General features: G+C 42.6%; 2 long non-coding RNA genes across 2 annotated transcripts; both read right to left on the bottom strand.

Annotated features, from left to right (window-relative positions):
* Positions 1–5,964: 5,964 nt before the first annotated feature.
* LOC135753642 (uncharacterized) lies at positions 5,965–7,770 on the bottom strand. Its single transcript, XR_010533790.2, has 3 exons — positions 7,650–7,770; positions 6,364–6,496; positions 5,965–6,160 (listed from the first exon to the last, which is right to left on the bottom strand). It is a non-coding gene; the product is annotated as an uncharacterized lncRNA (long non-coding RNA).
* Positions 7,771–11,457: 3,687 nt separating this feature from the next.
* LOC141282861 (uncharacterized) lies at positions 11,458–13,181 on the bottom strand. The gene is made up of 3 exons (XR_012337712.1): positions 13,057–13,181; positions 12,900–12,988; positions 11,458–12,818 (listed from the first exon to the last, which is right to left on the bottom strand). It is a non-coding gene; the product is annotated as an uncharacterized lncRNA (long non-coding RNA).
* Between the last annotated feature and the right edge of the window lie 3,011 nt (positions 13,182–16,192).

The following is a 16,192-nucleotide window of genomic DNA, read 5'->3' on the forward strand; positions in this document are numbered from 1 at the left end:
CTATCTACGCACAACCGAACTTCTTCCAAATTAGCTGGACCGTCTGGAGGTGGAGTCGCCATTCGCCGGGGGCGCAGCTCGGGAAGCGCGTCTGCCGCTGTATTGAGCGAACCCGGGATGTAAATGGCACGAAGGGACCTAATGTTTACACGGTGTATGTCGGTGTGCCATGCTCTCCTCGAGACTCGATCGTAAGCCAACGCTGAAGCGGTCTCATATGAAGCAGCTCGGGCGGCGTCACAGCCGCAGCATGCTGTCATATGTCCAGGAGCTTCTGAAATTGTTTCAGAGGGACCGCGTACTTCCCTCGAATTACACCGAGGCAAGTCAGAACTGACTGGTTGCGCGCTCTTGTAAAACACGCCAATTAGTCGATCGAGTCTTATTTCCATACTGAGAAAAAGGATCCTCTGCACGGGGCAAAGTTGCTCTTTCCCAGCCGACCTGAAGACTTAAACGAGCGAGATGCCGAAGCATTAACTCTCTGTGTTCGCGCACGTCTGCCAAGAACGGGCTATTATAAGTCGACGTAGCTAAAAGCAGAATGCGAACAACGCTCTCTCTCTGACATTTTAATGCCGTGACTATGGAGACACGGAGAGAGAGAGAGACAGCTCGAATGGTGCACTTAGTACTAATATGCCCACCCCACGACGTAGAGCGAAAAAACGGTCTAAAGCGAGGGGAGATGGACACATAAAGTACACGTCTTACAGGTCTAAGGCTGCAAACCGATCTGAATATTGAAATACGAGCCTTGGCGTTATCATCCAAAAAGAACACCTTCGTAGAGCCGGTGCGTAAATCAAATCGATCGTAACCCACCGCGTATTTTGGGTACTATGAGATAAAGGCTGGAAAAACCCTATCATCATCATCTCGGTAAGAGGGACCGGCTCGAACATCCTTCGCCAACAGGATATCGACTTTTGCAAGCAGTACATGTGCATCGGACGCTTTCACCACAGTGAAACGAAAGCCCGAATTTTGGGGTGTGCCGGATTTGTAACCGAGGCGGATCGTGCGTAAAACCCAACGAAACGGGCTGGGAACTGAAGCCAAGCACCCAGGCACCGTACGAGGAGAAATAACGACACTACCGAAGTACCCGCGGTGGGGCAGCGAAGCGAGACAGGTGGGACTGCCGGTGCGTCTGCTGTGACAGCATAAACATCTACAGTATGTGTGTGTGACACTGACCTGAGCCCGCTGAGGGTAACGGTCGTCTGGTCTCCTCTACGGAGGGCGCAGACTCCGATGAGGGTGCTGGTGGTCCGGTCTCCTCAGCGGAGAGCTCAGACTCCTCAGGTCACCCGCTGGCGATAGAGGAGAGGTAGGGGAGCTGGTGTGTACCCGCTCACGGCTCTCTCGATCCTCCGGAGACCTAGAGAGGGAAGAGGAATGCACTCTTATGTGTGGTTAAGTGGGTACCGGCCGAACAGCCGGTGGAACATATGCAAACCAAGGATTTTCCACCCGACCCTCTATCGGGGGAAGGAGCTCCATCTCCTGAAGAGTGATCCTCTGCCAATCCGGGTCGCCCTTCACTGGCCACTTAAACTCCCGAATTTCACGGGAAGCGGCTAAGCGGGCGGGGCGAGCTGCTGACGACCGGTTCCCCTGCGCTGCCGAGATGGGGTCCGAGGAGGGGAACGGAGGTGGTCGCCGCAGGACGCCGACGGCGAGAGGCAGACTGAGGAGCCGGCGTGGTGGACCAAGGGCAGCTCTCTTCCGCCGGGGCATGACCTAGGAGATCGCCTCAGTCTGCGCAGCGGAGCTGTATGACTCCCCTGGCTCGCCGAAGAGGCCGGTCTGTGAGACAGGAGCATTCAAGTTGTTCTCGTCTGCGTCCGTCATGTCAGCCAGACACAGCCAAAGGTGGCGATCTTGAACCACTGTGGTGGACATCGCACGACTGAAGGTCGCGGGCTCCCTCGTAAATCCTTGGTGAGCCTGCAGCAACGTTATTGCGTGCAGGGCCGAAGCCGCCTCTCCGGCATGCCTGATGGGCAGCGTCCGTAACCGGACGACTGTCTACAAACACGGGAGGGAAGGGTTGGGTGGTCCCTCCAGGAACGCATCCCGCTCCACTGAAGGGGTCCCCGCCCTTAGCGGCTCCGTTGGTGAGGGAGGTGAGGGGTGAAGCTGAACGGCCGGACGGCCGCAAATCACGTCAGCTCTTCGTGCCGTCGGGAAAGAGAGGCACAGGAGGAGAGGACCGAGAGGCCCGAGCAGCTCCGAAGTACCAATCATGTGGGCGGGACGGTTCGGGCGGAGAGGGGTTAACCTTTCCAACTCTACCGTCTCCGCCGCTCGCGGGCACGGCCGCCATCTCCGGAACGACTCTGCCTCGGAGGAAAAATGGACACCCCTCTGATGCTGCAGAAGTGACGGGACCAGAAGGAGGTCCAATGGATTCGGCAGACATCGTAGAACACGACTCTGCAGTCTCCACCGGAGCCTCAACCGGCTGAGGATGAGAAGGCCGGTAGGTGGAGGACGCATCCTCCGTCCTACTCAGCGTAGTGACGCGAAGGGCGCCCTGCGAGCGCTTGACAGCCGCACCATGGCGGCGTCAGCACTGCAAAGGCGCGGACAGCGTTCCCGTAGAAACGACAGTCGTCTCCGCAATCCAAGAGGGTTATGCTCTCACAGAGAGAACAGAAACTCTCCACGAACGCAGCCCCGGAGTGCTCGATGCCTGAGCACGAAGACAGCGCTCGTGACCGTCACTGGAACCCTTATACTTCTCGCATCCAAGATCGCACGGGCGAAAAGCTATCCTGAAAAGGACGCTGATCGCCGCATATACGAGAGAGTGGCTGCCTTTAAAAAGACACAGAGCTCTCACGTATCACTCTTTTAGGGAAATCACTCTTTAGGTGCTCAGCTGATGATGCGCACAGGGAAGGCAACGCACACACTAAACTCAAAACAAAAAAGATGCAGAGCCGTGGAATACTGCGAGCGTCCGCTGTGTTAGTACTGCTTGTCAATCAACTTCAGCAACCGTTCCCAGAAGAGCAGAGAGTAGCTTCTCAGTAGCAGATAAAGCCGGCTTTCGAAGCGAAAAAGCTAATTTCCCTATTTGCACCTGCTGCTTATAAAGGCACCTTGCGGGGCTGCGCCAGCATTATGCAAATATCTCAATGCCAAGTTCATTGGCGTTTTAGTAGTATACGAAGCAGATTGGTCTCTCTAAGCGAGTTCCCAATTCGTCGGTCACGACGTGACGTCGTAGTGACCGACTGAAAGGGAACCAGTAGAATTTTACAGTCATGTCACATTTTCATCAGAACCATGTTTTCTACTAAAAATGCATACCTAACATCAAATAAAGCCTACATTTTTCCAGTTGAATTAGGCAGTGACTATATGTGCACAAAGTGCAAAAAGCAACAGTTGTGATTTTCACTAATCACAAATAGCTATATATTCTAAGTACATCATGTAAATGTCGCAATAATTTGCAATAAGTGTAAATAATTAGATGCAGTATTCTATATTTTGTCAGATTCTATTTGCATCTCAGTATTTATGTACATTAACAGGATGCAATGATAGTACAAAGTGTTAATAAACACTTGTTAGACACTTTATTTCTACTTCATTTTGTTGAAAATAAATGCCTTTTCGATGTGATTTGTGATACCAAAAGGTATAAAATGCAGATTCGAACCAAGGACTTTGAAGCGTCAGATCTACGAGATGAGGCTTACACACCCACACTAGTACCTGTGCCACTGAAGACGTTAAATTGCGCATATTTTGTAAAGTTCATGGTGATCAGACACAATGTATTATGTTGTTTCCTTCTTTCATGCATGTCATACATATCATCCGTTTGTTAAATAACTATGAAAAATATAAAGTACAGTCTCACCCAGCGAGATGTCTTCAAGTTCGCGTGAAAGCAAACGGACATAAGACTCAAGAGTTAATGCACTATAAACCGATATCAGTGATGACCCGCTGGCTTGGGGGCGGAACAATGAGGTTAGATATTCTTGGTCAAGGTTGCGAAAAAGTATCAATCTGCACTACCAGTATAGCAACATGCGTTTTCAGCACTGTGCAGACATTATAAAAAAGGTTCCTCACTTGAACCGTGTGTTTTTTTTTTTTTTTTTTTTTTTTTTTTTATTATGAAAAGCATCACAAGCACAGTACAAGTGTGAGAATATTATAAAATGAAATGAAGGGGAAAAAACAAGAATTAAACATGCATAAAAGATACTCGTATACCTCACTTGAACCGTGTGTTGTTTCACGGATGAAAGTGATAAAATAAACATGCACATAGCCGCGCCGATCCCGTGGTCGCACCGGGGCTCGAGCATCACCGACCGAAATGGCCATGCACATTATGCTCAATTGCTTCACATTTCGCATCTAAAACCAAGCGGAAAACGTGATCGCGCCACTTTTCTCCAAAGCGCGTGGACGCTCCAAAGCGTCTGTCGTTGCTAAGTAACCTAAGCATTGCTTGATGTTGTGACGAGCAGCCTCCGGCGAAAAGAAGTCAGCGCATATGAACACGCATGTTTGTTAAGAAATGTATATCTGATCCTCATTTACATTTTTATATTTCAAAATATATGTATGCATTATATATAAGCCTATACGCATGCACATACAAAAATTATTACTTGTACAGCAGCCTTTTCAGGATATATGACAAAACACTTGCTCCAGCAAATAAATCTCAAATCATATGTTTGAGAACTACTGCTGCTATCATGTTCACTTCAACAGGTAGGATCTTACGAGGACTACAACAGGAATAAATGATATAGGCCTAGTGACTGAAAAAGTGAAAATATTAATCATTTTACATTTAAAATATTTTATCAGTAATTAATAAACACAAATTGAATTGTTTAAGTATTGTGCATTATTTTTTATTATATGGAACCGGAATCGTTAGGCAGAACTGGAATCGGAACCGGAAAATTTCTAACGATTCCCAACCCTAGTCATGAGTCATGACTTAAGTGCATAGTCGAAAAAAATACCATGGAAGTCAAAGTTGTCACTGAACTGTTTGGTTACAAACATTAGTGAAAATAAATTTCTTTGTGGTTAGGAAAACAAATTAATTTATGCAACTTGAGAGTACAAGACAGATTTTCATAATGTGAACAATCACATTAATGGTAAATAGCATGCATCCTAACTTAAAATGTGCTAATATTGTTTTTGGTAGAGTAAAATAGACTTCAGGATAAATTTGAATGTTTTCTACAACTAAACCTACACTGTGCAAGAACACATCTGCAGCAGCTCACTTCCATAAAGACCAAATAAAAAAGTGTAATTAGCAACCATCACTGTCAGGTCAGGCACAAAAAAGGGTTAAGGGATGCTTTTTGGAGGCGTTAAAGAGACTAAGCAGTAAACAGACTACTGCAAGCCACTTATATTTGAATACCTTAATACTGTGCTTTCATAAAGGAAATGTCCTACAAATGCATATCCAATTAGGTCGAGATGCAATAATCACTGTGCATGCCTTTCTATCATGTCTTCAGTAAACCCTGACAGTTCTTTTAAACACATTAAGAAAGTGTGCACTGCCACAAACAGTTAGCAAATCTGGGCTTACATGTTTTCATGCCATAATATTTTTAAAACAAAATGTTCCGTGTCATCTTGGCATACTGTGTGACAGATGTAATGCTAAAAACTAATGAAAAATACTTGAAACAGAAATTGTACTGCATATTTACAAAATACACGAAAAACAGCTAACACTTTTGTAAAATGTTGTACAATAAATGATGGGAGCCGGAGTATTGCTGTAAACAACTTTAGCTTTTTATTATATAGCAAGCCTTTAAAATGGAATGGAAATAACACTTCCAGCAAATGTCATGTTTTAGAACACAAATTAGTTCAATAAAAAAAAAAAAAAAGAGAGAGGTCGACCTGGATTCTGATTATCCCGAACATGTCACATGGGTAAAAATGGATAAGGCATGTTTTAGAACACAAATTTGTTCAATTTTCAAACAAACAAAACACTGGGCCTGTATTCTGACAATCCCAATCACATCACAAGGTTATAAAAATTATTTAAGGAACAAAGCACTGCACTGATGTACAAAAAGTCTGTCTGTCCTGTTCTTCAGAGAAATGTCAATCTTCTGAAAGACCACATCTGTGGGGACACAAACAGTTATAATTAAAACACAAACCAAAAGAAGGGCAGAAACAGCAACAAGCCTTAAACAAATACTCTCAGACAATTACATCACATTTATTGGAGTTAAAAATTGTATTTGGTGCACTTTATCATCGATGAATGATAAACACAGAAAATGAAGTCTACCACTACTATACAAGACAACAAAGCTTCTATACCCGTTACTCTCCCCAGTCAAATGCAGCAATTTTTGACGTCAGATTCAATACTCTGGGGTTGACAGAGTACGCTCTCTTTTTCTCTCTCTTTTCCACCTTGGTACCTTTATGAGGATTTATTCTAAAGATGCACCTTTAAAACAAAACAACACAAACAATAACCTTAATAGGGGTGTGCCGGTTTCAGAATCGGTGATGACGGTTGTGACGTGAGTCAAATGTGACGGTTCGTCACATAACCGTCGGTGGGGGGCGTTTTGCTCGTTTAAATGCTCGTGGATTGACGAGAAAGTGTCATTTTACCATAAAATCATGAATGTGATGCCAAGTGTGTTTTAACAGTAATAACTTTGAACAATTTAACAGAAAGCAATGAAATATTTAAAAAACACACTTTTGCCAGAAGACTGCGCTGTCACTCTCTGCCCAGCATAAATTAATCCTCTATCTATCATCTATTTTAATAATCTTCAGAGAAACAGATTTGTGCATTGGGCCTTTTATGTCTGTAATTGTGTCTATATCTGTCATTACACGGACCAGAACAGCACGAAAACAATGTGGATTAAAAGCGTATTGAAGAGGTTTTGCTCATAAATGCAGGTAAAAGAAAGTAATGTGAACTTGAGATTGTTATTAAACGCAGCCGGTGTAAAAGCACAATGGCCACGCGCAGCAAACGCTCTCGTTTGAATAAACTAGACACTGATTAGCTACTTGCTCTACGTTTCTTTAAAATTAACAGCAAGACAACTAGCAGTGAATGTGCGTTCAAGAGAGTTAGTAGATTAGCATGGGAGGATTTGAACTTGAAAAGCGGAGTGTACTGACGCCTTTCCGCGGTTAAAACAACATTCCTTCTCATGGTCATGTCATTCATGTTTATTTGATGCTATAAATTAACTAGAAGGAAGAGATGATTTGAAAGGTGAGACTTTGTTTAATATGTTAAATCTCAAAAGTAACCGAAAAGTAACCTGGTTTGTCCTGTATGTCAGCGCGTTGTCATTGTGTGCTCCGCTCTGTATTTTTCACTGCGTGAGAACGTGAGGGGTCGTGTAACACACAGACTGTTAACAGTTGTTTTTAATTAGTATTTAAAAATTCTTTATGATAATTTTTTTTTTTATATATTTTAATAACACGGTTTTGGCGGTTATAGGGTTCTAATGACGGTGTTCAACTATAACCGTCGGTCTCACGGTTATATAATGACCGTCACACCCCTAAACCTTAAATAATTGTTGTAACCTTCTTAACCAAAAGGAATGCATCTTATGAATTACCTTTGCAAGAATTCTAGTGTGGCTCCCAGTTCTACAGGGTAACTGATGTTCAATATATAGTAAAGAGAGAACATCAGATACAGGGATTCTGTAAAACTCAAGAGATGGTCATTTACAATCAATCGTCTTACACAAGACTGGGACTTTTCCTCCTTACTTCCTCTTCACTCGAGGGCAGTGGACTTAACAACGTGGGGGTTTGCACGATGTGCTTCGACTTACGGCCTCTAAGGGCAGGGGAAAGGACATCGAGGACAACAGTGTAGAGCCGAACGCTTCCCTGGTTCTTACTCCACTCATGGCGTCGGAAACACAGAACAGGGGCGAACCTTTGAAGAGGCTCCACACAAAGATAGTTATTTCTCACAGCCGTCAGCCCAACAGCCCCTCGGCACAAGTATTGATCGTAAATTTGTCTACTCACTTCAACCGTCCAGATGCTTCACCACTGCCCATCCACTCGTCAAGGGAAAGGGTTCGTCACTACACACTCAAGGAAATCCCACTTTACAAGTTTCTTCAACCCACACTCCACCGACCTCAACAGCTAGAATCTCCTCACGACTCCTCTGGTCTCGAAGTGGCTTCTATCGACATGAACACAGCACGACACTGCAGGCTATTAGATGTACACACACAAATGAAGACAAGGACTCACCCACGGCACTACACACACACACTTCGTGAATTACGGACGAAACCAGACTCGATCCGGGCCCGCCGTGTGGTTGGTTGGGTGGTTTTTCTTGGTGGAGGAGATGAAATGAATAGGAGAGGAACACAGGACCCCCCTGTGGTGATTCTGGTGCTCCCTGGTTCGCCCACGCTTCTTTCTCTCCAGTGGGGCCGCAACGTTACGGGAGAACTCTCACACAAGGTCAAGTAATACTTTTGTGTTTATAATCTACGATACAGACTTCGATGCTACTCACATATGTTCTCTGCTTCCAGTGTGGCTCCCCGGCTCGCCCACGCTTCTCTCTCCAGTGGGGCCGCAACGCTACGTGGCTACTCACAACACAAGCTCAGGTGATACTCTTTGCTTAGTAATTCCCAATGGTAGAGTTCGTTTACTCACGCTTACTGAGGCTCCCCGGCTATCCACATTGAAAACCGCAACCGTCTTCAACTTAGCCGTCTTGGTGATTCGCTTTAGCGATGTTTCTTTTCCCAGTTCATCCAACTCCAATTCCTCCATAGTAACTACAGCACAACAGCACAGCACAACAAGACACCGCCAACAGAACACAACACGGACAAACTTCTCTTGTATTTTGAGGGCTCCTTTTACAAACAGCCTCCACTCCTTCCTTTCGCCTACTTCGGCCACCGCACTCTTTCCACTCGCTTTAAGCGATTCCCGGATCAACAGTGCCTTTAGACTCTTCAGAAGAGTGGGTGTTTGATATATATATAGTCACCCGGTGACATTTATGTCAATGCCAGTGAGCTCTTTAAAGTGTGCTTTTATTCCTGCTGGCTGAAAAAGATATGGCCACGCATCAAGTAAATCATTGGTTTCTATTCCAGATTGGATGTCGTTTCTTTGAGAAGTGTAAGTAGAAGTCATTAAGTCATAGATTGTCTTTACATCACTTTTGTTATTTTGAAACATTACTAGCAACTTCTCTTTTTTTTCCTGCTGCAATCCAGATGTTTCTCCAACTGGCATTTGTGGATCAGAATTTATACAACCATACACCGACTTTCGTTTGTTTGCTGATACTTCTAGAGTACCACAAAGTGGTGTACTAATAGCTTTTGCTCTTTTACAATTGTCAATTCTACACACCAGTTGTTTGAGGAGAGAATCATATTCACTTACTACAACCTGGGAATTAATCTCATCTCTAAAAGAGTTTGGGTATGTAATCACCATCTGTCTGGCTATTTCTGATACATGTTTTTTTGCTGGACATTTGCTGACTTCCAGGATCTCAGACGAAACAACGCAGACCAACTGTCTTCTCTCAGAGCAACTTGGCCTTTCCCCATTTTGCAACTTTTCCATAAAACTTGCTGGCATTTTTTGCCATGGAACATCAAAACTATAATGCCAGTCAAGATCATAGAATTAAGTTTCACAGCTACTGTCACCTAGAAGATAAACCAATGTCCACAGGTTATAGGATGAACTTTTAATGCAGCTTTAATGTTTTGCAAAATTGCCTATTGCCAAGCTGCAGATTTATTGAAGTGTAATAACGGACAAACAGAGATGGCATGGGACATTGTGGGTTGTTAATGTGCCACATTATAGAATATGCACATGTGTGAATATGCAAGTGGTGCACAGACTTGTTTTATGTCCACAGTGCATTATTTTCAGAGAGGAGGGGACACTGTTGTGCATTGTTCACAGGGACCGCAGGACCACAGTGCAACAAATCACTAGCATAAAATGGCACATTTAACATGTTGCTTGTGATTTGCTGCACTGCCCTGTAGTTGCTTTGAACAACGCACAACCGTATTCACTCTCTGCTGGCATAAGCTGCGGATGACACACAACTGGATGATATTTTGGCTATTCATGCACCACAGAGTCACCACAGTGGCACATGTACGGATCACAAGATATGCAATTTTCAAAATCAATGTTTTAGGGCCCCGTGCCATCACAGTTTGTTCTTTGTCAAACTACTATTCAAATTTGAAGTGGATCAAAATACAAAACTTTTTCTTGTCTTAGGACAACTTTGATGAACTTTTTTGATCCACTTCAAATGTTGACTAGTGTACAATAAATCTGCAGATTTCTACACACAACCACACCCACACATCTCTGTAAACTGCGCATGCTAAAGGCTGGGCATGCTCACAATGCTCTGTATAGGAATTCCAAGAATTGACAAATTACATCGTTTGCTTTCAAAATGTTTGTGGATTGTTTAATGTTGTTTAAAGTACAGAATGAAAGAGACCTGGGGTGTTGTTTTTTCCATTTCATCTAATTGTATGCATGTACAATAGTCATTTAAAGTGGATCAAACCTTTCATAATAGTTGTCTTAAAACCAATACCCAATACCTGTTCTTGTTTAACTTAATGAACTTTTTTGATCCACTTCAAATGTTGACTACTGTATATGTAAAAATAACCATTGATTTGAAAACTTACTTGCGATTTGGGCTATTAGTTTTCTTGCTTCAATTGGTCTCAGAAAGCCACCTAGATCATCATCTTTCAAAAACTGTAGTTCATCTATGGTCTCCACACCTAGGCTGTTCAAACCCTCTATGGCTAGCTTTGAAGTAGTAGGGTTTGGGAACACAGTCTCAATAAAATGCAACAATGTGTAGCAGAGCGGTCAGGTTGAAATATAATTTCTCTATTGGAAGATTATGAAATACCAACAAGGCCCAAAAAGGGCACAGCTTTCGACTACGCCACCCCCAAATATACCGGGGGAACAGTCCAAAAAGGACACAGGTTCGTTACCTTAGAAGTGAGCAAGAGACAAGAGCACGAGAATAATGAAAAATATACACCTTTATTTGGTATTAGCTAAAAAGAGTATCAAACACTGGTCTTCAGTCACTTATAAAATCAGCACAACACATACAAAACAATTAACATTGGCTGGGCCTCAACTCAAACAAGAGGAGATAACAACCCCCGGTTACACATGGAATCACCCCAACACCACGCACACACGGCACACGTGTGAAAGGTATAGATTCAGCACAGCAAACAGTGTAAAAATCACTCAAAAAGAAAAATACAAAATTATCTCCTCCCATCCAAAAGAATGACCCACCCCACACAATCGTCAAAAAAAAAAAAAAAAAAAAAAAACTACAAACAAAAATACAAAGAAAACAAACCCACAATTAGTTACACACCATAAACCAATATTAAATATAAATCACAAAACAAAAACAACAAAAACTACTAAACACTGATACAAATGGAAAAGAAAATTAAATAGCCCACGTTCAAAAGAGGCAGTACCTTTACATATGCTGTGAGTCAAACGCCACCAGCGGACTTGATGGCACAAACTGACAGTAAACTCACCTATAGTAGTACTTACAAATCATCAAGCCAGCTCTGATGCACACGTGGAGGTTATAGTCTACCAATAAGAAACACAAGCCTTATAGGGTAGTAATAGTAAGGCCCAGACTGATACACGTGCAGGCATTAGAGATTTACAGGAAGACTGGGCAATAACCTCAACTTATAATAGTTAAGCCCAGACTAATACACATGCAGGCATTAGAGATCTACAGGAAAACTGGGCAATAACCTCAACTTAGAATAGTTAGGCCCAGACTAATACACATGCAAGCATTACAGATTTACAGGAAAACTGGGCAATAACCTCAACTTATAATAGTTAGGCCCAGACTAATACACATGCAGGCGTTAAAGGTTTACAGGGAAACTGGGCAATAACCTCAATCTGTAATAGTTAGGCCCAGACTAATACACATGCAGGCATTAGAGATTTACAAGGAAACTGGGCAATAACCTCAACTTATAATAGTTAGGCCCAGACTAATACACATGCAGGCGTTGAAGGTTTACATGAAAACTGGGCAATAACCTCAACTTATAATAGTTAGGCCCAGACTAATACACATGCAGGCGTTAAAGGTTTACAGGGAAACTGGGCAATAACCTCAATTTGTAATAGTTAGGCCCAGACTTATACACAAGCAGGCATTAATGATTTACAGGGAAACTGGACAGTAACATCAGATTATAATAGTTAGGCCCAGACTGATGCACAGGCAGGCATTAAAGGTTTACAGGGAAACTGGGCCGTAACATCAGACTATAATAGTTAGGCCCAGACTAATACACAGCAGACTCCCAAACAGGACCAAAGAAAGAGTGGTATTAAACCACATACAAAATAAGAAAACAAGCAAAATAATTAAAAAAAAAATCTCAATTACACAAGAAAAAAAACAAATAAATGTAGTAAAACACTAAACCCACATTAACTAAGCGACTTATCAGTGAACCATGGACACAAGAAGTTCATGTGAATAAACACAAAGTCGCTGACACAAATACCGGCATACCGAGTGAAGCCCCGTTGCCTAAAATCGGATTCAAAAGTGACCCATACAGTTTCAAAGGCAAAACAGCAGCGCAGTCAAACCCTCGAAATTAACCCTCTCATTCCCCGGAAAGTGGTCGGAAGACCAGATCAACCTGCCGAGCATATAACAGGATATTATTATTTTAAAAGGTTAGAAATTGACAAACCAGCGCGAATAGAAACAAAATACGTACCAAAGATTAGCGGTCGTAACTCACTAAACGAAAGCGTCTTCGCTAGAATGAACGTTGTTCACTGTTCACAAACCAGACGCCAAAGCACGCTGAAATGGTCCAGCATGTAAGTTTCAGTACACCAGTTCCCATAGTCCAACAAATAGAGCGCACATACCTGGGATAGCAGACAGCCCACGCCAACAACGGTAGTCAAATTATCCTGTAGTGTTAAACAAAGTAACGTAAACAAACGCACATAAAGTTTGCCGGAAGGTTACACGCTGCTAACGCACATACCTGGAGAAAACATGAATGAGGTCCAACAAGAGGGCGGTGACAAGGATGATGCATAGCCAGGTAACCAAATACATGCCTTTATATAATGATTCACACATCACGTGACCTAATGAGCAGATAACCTTCCTTACTCTGCTACAAATGCATCCATTTCTGTTGGGAAAGGACAGTTTATCCTTTTATACAGATGAACAACGCTGTGCTTCAGAGTAATGACCTTCAGTCCCATAAAACTGTACTCATTTAAGGGATAATAATCCAGACAGTCCTCAGCATTTACACAAATTAGTTCCTTTGTCGCAGGCAAAATCTCATAAAGTCCATAATCATGCAAATACATTGAGGGACGTGGAGTAACAAGAAAAGTCACATCATCATCTTTCACGAAAATCAGCTCAATCTGTCCAAATTGTGAAATAAAATATTCCTCTTCACATGTAAGGCAAATTAAGTTTCCTTTCCTGTAGAGGGTACCCTTGTATTCTACCCGTGTTGAAACGAAGTCTGGTTCATTAAGCAAGCTCTTCTCAACAGCTTTGCACACAGCATCACTGTACAAATGAGGAGATTATGTGGCCAAGTCAACACTTTTAAGCTTTGGTGAAAAAAATGACCGTGAGTGAAGATATGCTTGAAGAAGTTGATGGTTGTGTGCCAATGTCTTGCATACATTTTTGAAGTTCTGTGTTCTTCTCATATTTCTTTTGAAGTATGAATGTTTGCTTTCAAATCTCAATGACCATAAACGAATTAAAGGTCCAAGACTCAAAATGAGTGACGTATAGTGAAGTATGTAATGGTGTTTTGGTTTCAAATTTTGACCAGGAAACAGCTCCTTTCTGGTTTCCAGATATTCTGGTATTAAGACATTGAGATATGCAATCTGTGCAGTGGTAATCTTGGGAGCACACACTAGCTCAACCAGTTCTTTCAACTTAACAGTCAGTTGCCGTACAGGATCTTGTGACTCTACTCTGTCTCCAATTATGACAGGAAGAATTCTGAGGAGACACCAGTTCTCAGCTGCTTGACCACCTAACTTTCTGCATTTTTCACATACCTGGGAAGGGGCAGAACCAGCATCAGAATCCAGATATTTGAATTGTGCAAGTCTCCTGTTCAGCTGTGTATATGAAAACCACCTCCTTTTTACAAAGTATTCCAAGAAAATGGCAAGATCGATAGCTACAACGCCTTCAAACAAGTCGTGGCCAAGGCATGGAGGAAGGCCAGGCTGAGCAACATGAAAATATTTGAGAGAGTTGAAAATGGAGTCAAACTTCAACCCATTTACAACATTTTCTTCGGTCATCCTTAGAGTTTCCACTGCTGCCTTATAGGACTCAACTGTGCCATTGGGAAAGTCTACACACACTTTCTGAAGTTCACTGCGAGATACCAAGCAATACCTACAGCAATGCTTGGCAGTACTGAAGTTCTGTGAGTAACCTCCGATGCAGTGGGACCCCAAATTATCCCCGATAATAGCCACAATTGTTGCACGTACTATGTCTCTTGAAGATGTTACAAATCCATGCTCTTCAAGCTCTTTGATATCTGCCACCAACTTAGAAAAAATCTTGGTTTGACCAAAATAGTTAAAGTCTCGCTCATAACACAAAAGTGATAACTGAATGTTATCAATGCATGATCTGTAAAATGGCTCAAAGTTGCCAAGTGTAAAATACACTCCAATCATTTAGTGTTTTTTATTAGCTGACCCAAGGGGATTCACGATCTCAAAGGCATCCTAGTACAAGATAAGTTGGATTGTAATCTCTGGCTGCTTAAACAAGTCATTGGATTTGAATACAGAGCCATCACAGATGTCAGAGAATACAGAAGAGTGTACATGTGTCAGGACTCTGCCTTGAAGTCTTGTTATATTTGTATTTTGTCATGGTGGCAGAGTTCTGGCAGTCCCTGGCCTTTTGTGGAGGTTCATGCCTTGTTTTGGTGTGGCATGTGCCTCTGGTGTCTTGTCTTGTGACCCCGCCCCCTTCGTTCTCCTGCTTATTAGTAATCATTGGTTTTCTCCCTTCACATCTTCCCGCTCGTTATCTTGTTTGCTTTCTTCTATTTAATGTCAGTGTATCTTTAGTTCTGTGCAGGTTCATTGTGTTCTGTATCGTGTTCCATGGTCCAGTCTAGTCTTGCAATCTAGTAAAAGTTAAGTGTTTCGTGTTTTCATATCGTGTACCCCCTCGTGGGTTTTTGTATTAAAATAAAGTGTTTTCTGTTTTTCCCTGACATCGTTGCGTTTGGATTCATCTGTTCCCCAATCCTCACAACATGCTGATGTTTGGCACACTGCTCCCACACCACTGGGTCGTTTAACATGGTTTTTAAAGTGTTCTTCAATGGAATATTCTGGGCATAACGTTGTTTTCTGTTCTCATCACGACCAAGACACATACTTTGTGGATGCACGTATGAAATTTTTTTCTGATAATACTGTCTTCTTTGGTATTCTGTGGAAAGTAATGAATTACAAGCAGAATGTAAATCTTGGCCTTGCAAAGTCTGCACCACAGATTCAATATCACATTGTGAGAGGGCTGTTTTTGACTTGAGTATTTTACTGAACAACTTCTGTGTGTATTGATGACAGATATAATTTAAACCACTGATTTCCTCCACAATCATTTGAATGGTTGACGATGGCACCAGGTATTTGGCTTGCAGCTGCATAAAAAAAAAAAAAAATTCATGTACAATGACTGTGTGTTACATTTAGTTGGTGAGTCTTTGAAATTATTTTCATTAACCTCATCCTCAGTGACAACAGAAAATGCTGAATGAGGTTGCTCAGATAAAGTATCCATAATCCGTAATTGTGCAAATGTAGAAGTCCTGTGCTTTCGTGAAACATGGGCAGTGAAACTTGATCTTAAACTGAAATGTTGTCACATTTTTCAAAAGGACAACACACCACCTCTCCCTTGGCTAAATGTGACCTGAGATGAGAAAGGACGTTGGTCATGTCTGTAAATTTTTGTTGACACTCTGTATTG

Source organism: Paramisgurnus dabryanus, chromosome 10 (genome assembly GCF_030506205.2).
Source record: "Paramisgurnus dabryanus chromosome 10, PD_genome_1.1, whole genome shotgun sequence".
In the NCBI taxonomy this organism is placed as follows: Eukaryota; Metazoa; Chordata; class Actinopteri; order Cypriniformes; family Cobitidae; genus Paramisgurnus; species Paramisgurnus dabryanus.